Source organism: Nelumbo lutea, chromosome 5, assembly GCF_056320005.1.
Source record: "Nelumbo lutea isolate HS-2025 chromosome 5, American lotus-T2T, whole genome shotgun sequence".
Taxonomy (NCBI): Eukaryota; Viridiplantae; Streptophyta; class Magnoliopsida; order Proteales; family Nelumbonaceae; genus Nelumbo; species Nelumbo lutea.
Window position 1 is genome coordinate 50,590,384 of NC_142688.1, and position 13,457 is coordinate 50,603,840.

Sequence of the window (13,457 nt, forward strand, 5' to 3'; positions counted from 1 at the left end):
TACGCACTTCGGTTTGAGTTCGCAGCATCCAACAACGAGGCAGAATATGAAGCGCTGGTAGATGGGCTCATGTTAGCAAATGAAGTACAAGTGAAGCACCTCGTCATCTGCAACGACTCACAGCTCGTGGTCAACCAGGTAACCGGCGATTACGAAGCTCGCGACCCCACCATGGCCATCTATCTAGCCAAGGCCAGGGAAGCCCTATGCGGCTTCCAATCGTACTTCATCAAGCAAATTTCAAGATCTGAGAACGCTGAGGCCGACACATTATCCAGGTTATCTAGCACAAGTAGAAACTCCATGAGGACCGTGTTTATAGAGAACTTGCCTCGGCCTAGCATTCTCAGGGGGGTAGAGGAGGTAGCTCCCGTTGCACGAGCAGAGCCGAGCTAGTTTGACCCACCCTCGAGCTACCTGCTACATGGGACCCTCCCCACAGATCGCAACGCAAATAGAAGGATAGAGCGACAGGTAGCCAAGTACGTCATTATAGACGGATGGCTATACCAAAGATCCTACACGCTCCCTTACTTGTGCTGCTTACAACCCTTAGCGGCTGAGCTCATTCTCTGCAACACTCAAGAAGGGCTGTGCGGCAGACACTTCGGGGGCAGGGCTCTCGCACAAAAAGCATTACGGCAAGGATATTACTAGCCCACGTTGAAAGCAGACGCACTCAAGCTCGTCAAGAAATGTGATAAATGCTAGAGGCCCGCCAATATACATCATCAACCCACTGCCGACCTGAAGTACCTCACCAGCCCATGGCCCTTTTCACAATGGGGAATCGACATTCTTGGACCATTCCCACCAGCGACAAGACAGAGGAAATTCCTAGTAGTAGCAGTGGATTACTTCACAAAATGGGTCGAGGCGGAACCCCTAGCGACAATCACAGCTCAAATGGTACAGAACTTTTTCTGAAAGAACGTAGTATGCCGCTTCGGACTACCTCGAGTGCTCATCTCCGATAATGGCAAGCAATTCGAAGATATCAAGTTTCAAGACTGGTGCGCCGAGATGGGGATATAGTAGAACTTTACCTCGGTGGCACACCCTCAAGCAAACGGGCAAGCAGAAATCACGAACAGAGCTATACTCCGTGGACTGAAGACCCACTTAGCCCGAGCTAAAGAGTTATGGGTGGACGAACTGCCCAGCGTACTTTGGGCCTACCGAACTACTACCAAGATTGCCACGGGTGAAACCCCCTTTAACCTCACCTACGGCATGGAGGCAGTAATCCCAGCTGAAATTGAAGTACCTACATTACGCTTAGAAGCATACGACAAAGAGGCCAACGATGATGAGCTCTGCACCAACCTCGACCTAATAGAAGAGGTAAGGGACCTCGCTTATATCCGGACCGTAGCATACCAACAAAAGGTGGCTCGGTACTATAACAACTGGGTCAGGAAGCGGCACTTCTATGTCGGCGACCTAGTCCTATGAAAAGTTATGGTGCCTGCACCCAGTGTGGGTAAGCTCGGACCGAACTTGGAAGGCCCCTATAGAGTAAAATGAATACTCGGGGAAGGTACTACGAGCTCCAAACATCGAAAGGTAGGCAAGTACCTCAAGCTTAGAACATCAGCAATCTAAGGCAATACTACCTGTGACCATCAACAAAGCTTTGGAGTGGACTCTGAGTCGCTCCTAGAGCCTAAAGGCCAAGATGCCGAACTGATAAGGACCTCGCCACCAAATAAGTCCCAGTCGCCTCTATAGAATGGGCATAGCTTAGGAGTGGACTCTGAGTCGCTCCCAGAGCCTTAGGGCCAAGATGCCGAACTGATAAGGACCTCGGCACGGAATAAGTCCCAGTTGCCTCTACAGCATGGGCAAAGCTTAGTTGTGGACTCTGAGTCACTCCTAGAGCCTAAGGTCCAAGATAAAGAACTGATAAGGACCTTGGCACCGAATAAGTCCCAGTCGTCTCTACAGCATGGGAAAAATTTAGGAGTGGACTCAGAGTCGCTCCCCGAGCCTAAGGGCTACAAAACCAAACTAACGGAGACTCCGAACATTGCATAAGACCTTGTTGCCTCACCTAGTAGAATCGAAAGAGTAGACAACTCGGGCACGAACCCTACGATGCCTACACCACCTCAGCAAAAATAATAGTTCGGGCCCATTAGGGGACCAACGTTCAAATGGCTTCTATGCGGATAGCTCAAGGTAAGAAACTTAGAAAAATTTTACTAAGGTTACCCTTACTCATTACCAAGCTCGATAGCCTGATAGTTCAGGGTAACTCGTGTAATTCGGAACAACGAACCCCTCAGTTACCCTCGCTTGTTGCCAGCTCGGAAGCTCGACAGCTCGGGTAACCTATATACGTGTAACATAGATCGGAAAAGAATCATTCTGAGCAAAAACAATATTTCATTAAGTACCGAGATTTTCTACAAAAAACCAAGCCCAACAGCCTAGGAAAGTGCATCAAAAGTTTAAGAGAAAAAAAAAAGAACACATCACACAGAGGGATCCACCACTTCTATCTCGCCGTCACTCTCCTCTTCCGACGAGTTAGACTCCTCATTTTCTACATCCGCCACCTCAAGAGCCAGGCCCTTCATTGTAATAGCCCTGAGGTCGAGATTAGGGAACTCTTTCCGATCCAGGTGTCTGTAGAGTTTAAACCCAGAGCGGTAGGAGCTCGCACCGTATTCGACCTGGAGGTCATAAAATTCCGAGGACTCCTTGAAGCTATCTACAGCCTTAGTCCTCTCCTCCTCGACAACAGCATCAAAGGCCCGAGCCCGCTCCTGGATCATGGCCTCGAGGCTTCAAATCCTTTGTTGAAGTTGTGTCCTCTCTTCGACCTGCTCCTCCTCCTTCGTAGCCATAGCAGAAACCTGCTCCCTAAGCCTGGCATTCTCCTCGGTCAGCAAGGAGATTCGCCCCTCCTAGTCTTGGACCAGCAATTCCCGGGCTTTGCTCTCCTTCGCCCGAAGAGCCTCCTCCCGAGCCGAATCTAACTCACGGTAGAGCTTTCGTGCCTCCACCTTGGCGTCAAGGGCCCGACTGGACTGGATCGCGGACTGACACGCCAGCGCGTGAAGAGCAGAGTTCACCTGTCAAAAGAAAATTGAGGTTAAAAAAAAGGAAAATAGAAAAGGAGAGAGAAAAGGAAAGAAAGGAGAGGGAAGGAAGAAAAGAACGAAGTACTTACGATCATACAGTGGGTGGTGGCCAATCCCTGAAGCCGCCTTGGGTTTATATCAGCCCACCGAGCAACCTCATCTTCAACCTTTCTTATTTGGCTTGGTTTTAATCCAAGTTTGTTCATAATTTCTGTTCCTTTGATACTTTTATTTTATTCCTGTTCCTTTGAGTGGGTTTTAACAAAACCAACGGTCTTTGACAAAATAGTAGGTTTTAGGAAACCTTGAGGCTTTGTTTTGTTTGAAGGAAAAGGTAGGGAAAGGAAAGGAAAGGTAGGAAAACTTTTGCAAACCTTGTATGAGTTTTCCTTCCTTTCCCTAACCTTTCCTTCAAACCAAACATAGTCTAAAGGTTAAGATGATTTAATCATATGCATAAAAAACCATTAACAACATAAGTAAAAAGAAATGATGAATCATCACAGATTGAAGGTGATAAAAAAGATTAGGGACAGACTAAAAAGAAAATAAGTTGAAGTAATAAAAAATAATTTAAGCATAATTAATTTAACAACGATATGGCACCATATATAATAGAATGGCACTAAAAGACATAAGTCCATGTAGACTACCCCATATTAGAGTTGGGATAAGGTTTATTTGAAATATGATAATGATATATCATCATTTTAACCCACTTAATACCAAGCTATAAGATTAAATAGATTGTTGAGTTATGATTAATAATTACAGTTAAGCCTGTAAGGCTATAACAATGGTGAGGTGAGAGGAAATTTGAATAAGGCTTCTGGAATGACATTGATAGCTCACGAAAGGTGGAATTAAATGAACAATGATATTAAATGTGTAGAGAGCTTGGATCATGGGCTGCCGTGGAGTCAATTATTTTGTTTTCAAATAGGACCAAGAATTGATGAGTTGGAAAAATTAGATCCACAAACAGCTTAAGGACGAGTCAATAAAAATAATAAATTCCAGCTAGCTGCCGAATACAATGAACCATGTGTTATAATTATTTTTGTACTTTTGTTAAATTTCTTAAAGTTACTATATAATTTTGGTATTTAATCTATTTATTTGTTTTTAAATAATATTTAAAATATGATTTAGTTATTAAATTTTTTATATTTAATTGAGATTTATTGCAAAGAGTCCTATTCAAATGCAATTATAGAGCTCTGGACCATGGACTGTGGGTGAAATGGGTGTAAAACCATATGAATTGGCAATGGCATCACTGAATTATTTCAATTCTATTAATAACACCCATATTCATTGCACATATTGTCATTTGGTCCCACCAAATGCTGAACTTTCAGCTCAAGCAGATTAGACTTATTCACAGGCTGGGTTCAGACATGTTCACATGTCTGACCAAATTCTTTTGAATCATGTTCAATTTGAATGAATGTTTCATTGATGATTAGACCTTTTCACAAGATGGGTTTAGACCGGGTTTGGGATGGACATTACCACTTAGTAACAGAAAATGTCTAGGCCCAAGCTCAAGAAACCCAGTATATATGATGCAATATCATAGTTTTATCTTAATTCAAGTTTCAATATGCATGGTAGCTTTTACACATGACAAAATAATAATTCAAGTTATTTTGAATATAACATTTTCAGTGATCTATTGAACCACAACACTGAAAACACTCTTTTGGTTATAGTTTTTGGCATTAAGAAACAAATATGATAGGAGAAAACTAAAGCCCCTAAAGGACTGTCTAAAAACAGATGAAGTGCCTGAACTTTTAGAAGGAATCTCTATTGTTGGATTGGTCAATTACATGAGAGATTGCACCTGCACACTTGATTGAAAAATTAGCTTTTCTCTTACAAAACCCAATTTTGAACTTGTCTCACATTGGAAAATTATAAGCTTTGTTTTTAGTATTTTAATAAGAGCTGATTTACACTCCTTAGAAATAGTAGAGGAGAGTATGGGGGTTTGATACCACGCAACGCACGCCCACGCGTGTGCGGCATAATGACGCGCTTTAAAGGCACACTTTGCTCGCACCCGCGTGGCTCCCGAAGGGTGGCTTTGGATTTGGTGCGATGCTGACTTTTGATCACCATTGATGAGATCAAAGGTCACGATTCAATCGGGTGTGATCAAGAGACACAATTCAAAGTTAACAGTCATTAACTGTTAACTACATTTTAAACTGTCACAATGTTTGAAATTGTGATTATTCAAGGTGCCTTCTCTGAACCAGCACCTACCTTTTCTTCGTACCTCTTCATAAACTATTTAAGGAGCATGAATCAGACTTCAAAAAACACACTTTTTTCGAAATCCACTTTCTCTTTCTCTCTTAGTTCGGTCTGCTATAGTCTCACAAAAGGTTTCTCTGGAGATTCTTCAACTTTGCTGGTTGTAGATTCTCACCCAAGGCTCTGTTGTATCCCGGGAATGGATTTGCCTGTAACCCAACAACAAACTTAGTGAAACTGAGTGGGGGCAAATAACGTTCTAAAGATAGTGTCTTCAGACGCGCCTCAGAGTTTCTCCTCCAAATTTACAGTGACCCCATTTTCCAACAATCTTAGAACGTTCTTCTGCAATGGAGGTGGAAGCAAGCATGACTTTGATCAAGATGATGAACCAAGATCTTGTTCGATTAGACCAGTTCGATGGAGCAAATTTCAGTCGATGGCAAGACAAGATGATCTTCTTTCTGACCACACTGAAACTATACTATCTGCTAGACCCGAATCTATAATCACTACCTGAACCCACTGACAAAGACTTAGAAAAACTAAAGAAGGAAAGAGCAAAATGAGAAGAGGACTCACTTCTGTGCCTAGGACACATACCGAATGCCTTATCAAACTGACTCTACAACTTCTACAATGAACTTACATCTCCAAAAGAAATCTGGAGGCCCTTGAATTCAAATACAAGGTGCAAGAAGCAAACTTTTTACTTGAGACTCCACATATATATAGGCAGTGAATGCTAACAACACGTTTTATTAATGACGCAGCAGCCTTTTTATTTGAAAAAAATAAAATAAAAACCCACATGATGTACGAGTGTGCAAATAAAAACCCACAAGAAAAAACTTTTGAATTTGTTTTGTATCCCTTTTGCTTCAGATTTCATATATTCAGGGAATGCTTCAAGATTCCATATGTTCAACACCTACGCGAAATTAAAAGAATATATATCTATATTACTTATAAATTACAGTGTGAATAGGGTGTCTTGGCTTATGGAATTTTCATTAAGCAGCTTTAACCCTATATCTCAAGGTATCTACAAGGCATACATGTAATTATAACTTGATAAAATGCTTCACATTAAATGACACAAGGCGTTACCTAACAACAGATTGATTAAATGATACAGAGGGGTTACCTGATAAAATCTCAACGTATCTACATGGTCACATTGGCTCACCTACTCCCTAGTCCTGACGATAACAGCCAATCATTCCGAAGTGTTACCTAACAATAGATAGCCGCTGCAGAGATTTGGGATCAGCCCCTCCAAACCTGCCAGAATGTTAGTACATAAAGATTGCAACCCCCCAGGGGCCAAGGGATCGCATATTCACCACTCTCTAGTTTCCCCATCTTCTTGCAAATTTATTCTCTTTCAGCTCACAACCGAGTACTAACTTAAGCATCGAAGTGTTCCTGCCAGGTGAGCAACCCCGGGTTCCTTCATCTCTTCACGCAGGTATCTCTATCCTGACACTAGCTAGGAGCACAGTCACTTCCAGCTAAGAGTGATAGGATTGCACATCATCAATTGGCGCCATCTATGGAAAACGTTTTGAAAAGCTTTCTATACCAAACTCTAACCAGCATCAATGGTGTCTTCTAGCAACGCCAGGCAGGACAACGGAACAAACACTCCCGGGGGGCATCTTTAGGCTCCCACCGTATGTATTAGTCAGTTTGTTGTACCTCTTAGCACCTTCGGGGTCCCCACGCTAGACCTACCCCAGGTCGCCGAGGCGGTGAACCCCCGATTCCCTCCTATGGCGAACACCACCATCGCTGAACCCTCCACGGTCCCTCCTGCCGTGGGGTAAAACCAGTTGGGTGACCTAGTGCAGTGCGTGCGGACCATTCAAGCCCAGATGCAGCAAGTCCAACAACTCCAGCACTACCAACAGCAAGTCCTGTGTCACTTCTATTAGCTGCAATTCCCGACGTTGTAGCAAAGCCGACAGCTGGCCCCGCCATGGTGCCCGATAACGCTGTAGAACCAGCAGCCGATCAACCACCACCGAAGTAGCCGCCCTCCCCGCATAGAAGGAACCTCCCAAGCGTCATCCCGTAGCATGAGAGAGCCGGTAGCTCCCACCGCCTTGCGGCAACAAGGCGGATCGGAAGACACTCACCCCTCCAAGGCCGGTCTGTCCCAGCGCGCACGACCAGAAGCCTCACTGACGAGCAACTGGTTCGAAGTCCTGGCAGCAAATTCAGAATGAGACTCTTCGGTTCGCGAAAGCCAGTATTAGCCAGATTCTCACTGGGCCAAGACGTGGCCTGACAGCACCGAAGCAACCAGCACCAACATGGATTCTGCCAAGAAGCAATGGAGGCAGCGTCCTAGGGCATGTCGTGCCATAATCCCTGAATAGCTCACGGAGCCCAACCAACCTGAGAGGGTAAGACGGAAGCGAGCTTGGGAGTCACAAAGACCGCGCCTCTCCTCTTGGTACCATCTCCTCTCTCTCCCGACCTCCTAGCAGCACCTATGCCAGAAGACATTAAAGTACATCCTTTGGACAAGTATGACATGTCGTTCGACCCAAATGACCATGTGGGCTCCTTCCACTCTCAGATGCACTTGTTGGGGCGAGTGAAGCCTGCATGTGTGTCTCCTTCTCCATGACCTTCAGAGGGGTAGCGTGCTGTGGTATAGAAATCTCCCATCCGGAGTCATCTAGGGCTACGCGAAGTTCGTGCAAGCATTCACCTCGCACTTCGTCACCAGCAATAAGTGTCCGAGGTCGCAGGAAAGCCTTCTTGGCATAGTCCAGAAAGAAGGAGAGTCTATCCAGAGCTACATCAAGCTTTTCAACGACACCTGCCTCTTGATCCCGAAATTGGACCCCATAGTGAGACTCACCGCAGCCAAGAGAGGAGTCATTCACCGGGAGTTCAAGTGGCACGTAGTGGTGAACAAGCCCAAGGACATCACCGCTTTCCTCAAGCTCGCTGACCAATTCATCGAGACTGAAGAGGAAATGAACCAAAAGGCCAGGGCTCCAGCAGAAATGAGGAGAGATGATGACAAGATGCACCATGGAAGCGGTAAGAGGAAGAAGAGCAAGTCCCCGATTAGGGGAGATAGCAAGTCAGGTTGGCACCCCCGAACTCCTCTAGTTGAAAGGATGAATTACACCCCTCTCAATGTGAGGCAAGGGGAAATTTTAGTGACGACTGACGATTAAAGACGCTCCGTTTTTAGGGTGGCCACCCCGGAGGAAAGGAGACCTCGCCACCAGGAATAAGAATGTATATTGTCATTTCCATAAAGATCACGGTCACAGTATCGAGAATTGTAAAAGCCTCCACGACGAGATTGAGGAACTCATCTGTCGCGGATACTTGAAAAATTTTATACAAAAAAGTAATAAAAATCAGATAGGCCAACAAGGGGAGAAGAGGAGAGATGCTCCCGAATCCAGTAACAGACAAGCTGAGCAGGAAAGAGCACCCGAGGAAAGTCCACTCTGCGGGCTGATCAACACGATTACCGGCGGGTCCATCGTCGCAGGCTGCACCTCGGCAGCAGAGAGGACCTCGGTCCACAAACTGGAGCATGAAGGACAGAACCCGCCAAAGCGCCCACAGTTTGCGGACCCCATATCTTTTATCGAGGACGATGCACGAGGAGTCCAATACCCCCACAATGACATGCTAGTCATAAGGATGAAGATCAACGACTTTGAAGTCAGGCGCATCTTGGTGGATTCGGGAAGTTTGGCTAATATCCTATTCAGGAGCACCTTCGACAAGCTACAGCTCTGGGAGAGTGACCTCCAGCCCGCAACTACCCCTCTAGTGGGCTTCAGTGAAGAAGAAGTTAGGCCCCTTGGCCGGATCTTGTTGCCTGTAGAGGTTGAGACGTGGCCTAGTATAGCAAAGCTTGAGTACACCTTCCTAGTGGATGCAACGCCTTCCCAATACAATGCCATCATAGGGCGGCCCATCACCCACGCGCTTCGTGCGGTGGTGTCCACTTAATACCTAACGATGAAGTTCTCTACGGACTTCGGGATAGGAGTAGCCCGGGGTGATTAGCTCAAGTCCCAGAAGTGTTACGTTGTGGCCCTCAAGGGGAAAGCCAAGCTAGCAGAGAGCGTTGAACTCGAACGGCCCGTAGAATACCCAGAAGAGCGAGCTACACTGACCAAGGGAATGGCCCTCATCCCGATTTTGGAAGAAGACCCGACCAGGACCCTCCAGATCAGGGTAACAGTTGGGGAACCTCTTCAAACCCAACTGGTAAGCTTCTTACTCAAAAATTTAGATATATTTGCATGGTCCACGGCAGAAATGCCCGGCATAAACTCAAAAATAATAACTCACGGTTAAACACTGATCCCATAGTCAGGCCCGTTAGACAAAAGAAACGCAACCTCGCCCCAGAACGTTGGAGGATAGTCGACGAGGAGGTCGGGAAACTACTCACGGCCAATTTCATCAGGGAGGTCCACTACCCGAGCTGGGTAGCCAACCCCATTCTGGTAAAGAAGGCCAACGGTAAATGGTGCATGTGCATCAACTATATTGACTTGAATCGAGCTTGCCCGAAGGACTGTTTCTCGCTCCCCAAAATTGACCGTCTGGTGGATGCGACTTCGGGGCATGAGTTGCTAAGCTTCCTGGATGTGTATTCGGGCTACAACCAAATCAAGATGGATCCCGTCGTTGAATAAAAAATGACCTTCACTACCGAACTGGGCCTGTAATGTTATAAGGTCATGCTTTTTGGGCTAAAAAACGCCAGGGCAACTTACTAAAGACTTTTGAATCGAATTTTTGAGCTGCTGATTGGCGACAAAATTGAATGTTATGTAGATGGCATGGTCGTCAAGACCCGACTTTCGGGCTGTCTGATAAATGATTTGCAATGTGTATTCAAAGTCCTACACAAGCGTAATACAAAACTAAACCCTAACAAGTGCGTCTTTGGTGCCACCTCGGGAAAATTTTTGGGTTACATAGTTAGCCGATGTGGCATCGAAGCTAACCCCGAAGAAATAAAGGCTATCTTGGACATGAAGCCCCCTCGCAAGTTGAAAGAGGTTCAGAGTTTGAATGGCCGTATGGCTGCCCTGAGCCGCTTCATGTCCAAGTCAGTAGACCGTTGCCCACCCTTTTTCAAGGCAATTAAGAAGAGAAAAGACTTCGAATGGACTGAAGAATGCTAGTTTGCCTTTGACGAACTAATAAAGTATCTAACTAGCATCCCGGCTTTGACCCGACCCGAGGAGGGTGATGTTTTGAAGTTGTACCTCTCTGCGAGCGACGAGGTAGTCAGCTCGGTACTAATAAAGGAAGTAGATCGGGTCCAAAAAGCTATCTACTACGTGAGCAAAGTTTTGTAGGGAGCCGAAACTAGGTACCCAAAGATCGAGAAGTTGGCGTATGCGCTGATCACAGTAGCTCAGAAACTTCGACCATACTTTCAAGCCCACACAGTCATTGTTCTTACCAACCAACCATTGAGGCAAGTTCTGCTCAAGCCTGAGGTATCCGGAAGACTAGCGAAGTGGGCTATAGAGCATAGACTGAACGAAGTCGACCTGGAATAGGGGCAAGGAAGCGGAGCCGGAGTCATCCTATACGGCCCAGGCGGAGCGAAACTGGAGTACGCACTTTGGTTTGAGTTCGCAGCATCCAACAACGAGGCCGAATACAAAGCATTGGTAGCTAGGCTCATGTTAGCAAATGAAGTACAAGTGAAGCACCTCATCATCTACAACGACTCACAACTCGTGGTCATCCAGGTAACCGGTGATTACGAAGCTCGTGACCCCACCATGGCCGCCTATCTATTCAAGGCCAGGGAAGCCCTACGCGGCTTCCAATCGTACTTCATCAAGCAAATTTCAAGATCTGAGAATGCTGAGGCCAACGCATTATCCAGGTTTTCCAGCATCAGTAGCAACTCCATGAGGACCGTGTTTATAGGGAACCTGCCTCGGCCTAGCATTCTCGGGGGGGTAGAGGAGGTAGCTCCCGTTGCGAGAGTAGAGCCGAGCTGGATTGACCCACTTGCGAGCTACCCGCTGCACGGAACCCTCCTCGCAGATCGCCACACAGATAGAAGGGTAGAGCAACAGTCAGCCATGTACGTCATTATAGATGAACGGCTATACCGAAGATCCTGCACGCTCCCCTACTTACGGCAAGGATATTACTAGCCCACGATGAAAGCAGACGCACTCAAGCTCGTCAAGAAATGTGATAAATGCTAGAGGCATGCCAATATCCATCATCAACCCGCTGCCGACCTGAAGTACCTCACCAGCCCATGGCCCTTTGCACAGTGGGGAATCGACATTCTTGGACCATTCCCACCAGCTACAAGACAGAGGAAATTCCTAATGGTGGCAGTGGATTACTTCACAAAATGGGTAGAGGCGGAACCCCTAGCGACAATCACAGCTCGAATGGTACAGAACATTTTCTAGAAGAACGTACTATGCCGCTTCAGACTACCTCGAGTGCTCATCTCCGATAATGGCAAGCAATTCGAAGATATCAAGTTTCAAGACTAGTGCGCCATAATGAGGATATAGCAGAACTTCACCTCGGTGGCACACCCTCAATCAAACGGGCAAGCATAAGTCACGAACAGAGCTATACTCCATGGATTGAAGACCCGCTTTGCCCGAACTAAAGGGTTATGGGTGGATGAACTGCCCAGTGTAGTATGGGCCTACCGAACTACTACCAAGACTGCCACGGGTGAAACCCCCTTTAACCTCACCTACGGCATGGAGGCATTAATCCCAGCTGAAATTGAAGTACCTACATTACGCTTAGAAGAATACAACAAAGAGGCCAATGATGACGAGCTCTGCACCAACCTCGACCTAATAGAAGAGGTTCGGGACCTCGCTTATATCCGGACCGCAGCATACCAACAAAAGGTGGCTCGGTACTATAACAACCGGGTCAGGAAGCGACACTTTTGTGTCGGCGACCTAGTCCTATGAAAAGTTATGGTGCCTGAGCCCGGTGTGGGTAAGCTCGGACCAAACTAGGAAGGTCCCTATCGAGTAAAACGAATACTCGGGGAAGGTACGATGAGCTCCAAACATCGAAAGGTAGGCAAGTACCTCAAGCTTTGAACATCAGCAATCTAAGGCAGTAGTACCTGTGACCATCAGCAAAGCTTTGGAGTGGACTCTGAGTCGCTCCTAGAGCCTAAGGGCCAAGATGCCGAATTGATAAGGACATCGGCACCGAATAAGTCCCAGTCGCCTCTATAGAATGGGCATAGCTTAGGAGTGGACTCTGAGCCGCTCCTAGAGCATTAGGGCCAAGATGCCAAACTGATAAGGACCTCGGCACCGAATAAGTCCCAGTCGCCTCTACAGCATGGGCAAAGCTTAGGAGTGGACTCTGAGTCGCTCCTAGAGCCTAAGGGCCAAGATAACGAATTGATAAGGACCTCGGCACCAAATAATTCCCAGTAGTCTCTACGGCATGGGCAAAACTTAGGAGTGGACTCCGAGTCGCTCCCCGAGCCTAAGGGCTACAAAATTGAACTAACGGAGACTCCGAACAATGCATAAGACCTCGCTACCTCGCCTAGTTGAATCGAAAGTGTAGACAGCTCGAGCACGAACCCTACGATGCCTACACCACCTCAGCAACAATAATAGTTCGGGCCCATTAGGGGACCAACGTTGAAACGGCTTCTATGCGGACAGCTCAAGGTAAGAAACTTAGAAAAATTTTACTAAGGTTACCCTAGCTCGTTACCAAGCTCGGTAGCCTGATAGTTCAGGGTAACTCGTGTAATTCGGAACAACGATCCCCTCGGTTACCCTCGCTTGTTGCCAGCTCGGAAGCTCGACAGCTCGGGCAACCTATATACGTGTAACATAGATCGAAAAAGAATCATTCTGAGCAAAAACAATATTTCATTAAGTACTGAAATTTTCTACAAAAAACCAGGCCCAATAGCCCAAGAAAGTGCATCAAAAGTTTAAGAGAAAAAAAAGGAACACATCACACAGAGGGATCCACCACTTCTATCTCGTCGTCACTCTCCTCTTCCGACGAGTTAGACTCCTCATTTTCTACATCCGCCACCTCAGGAGCCAGGCCCTT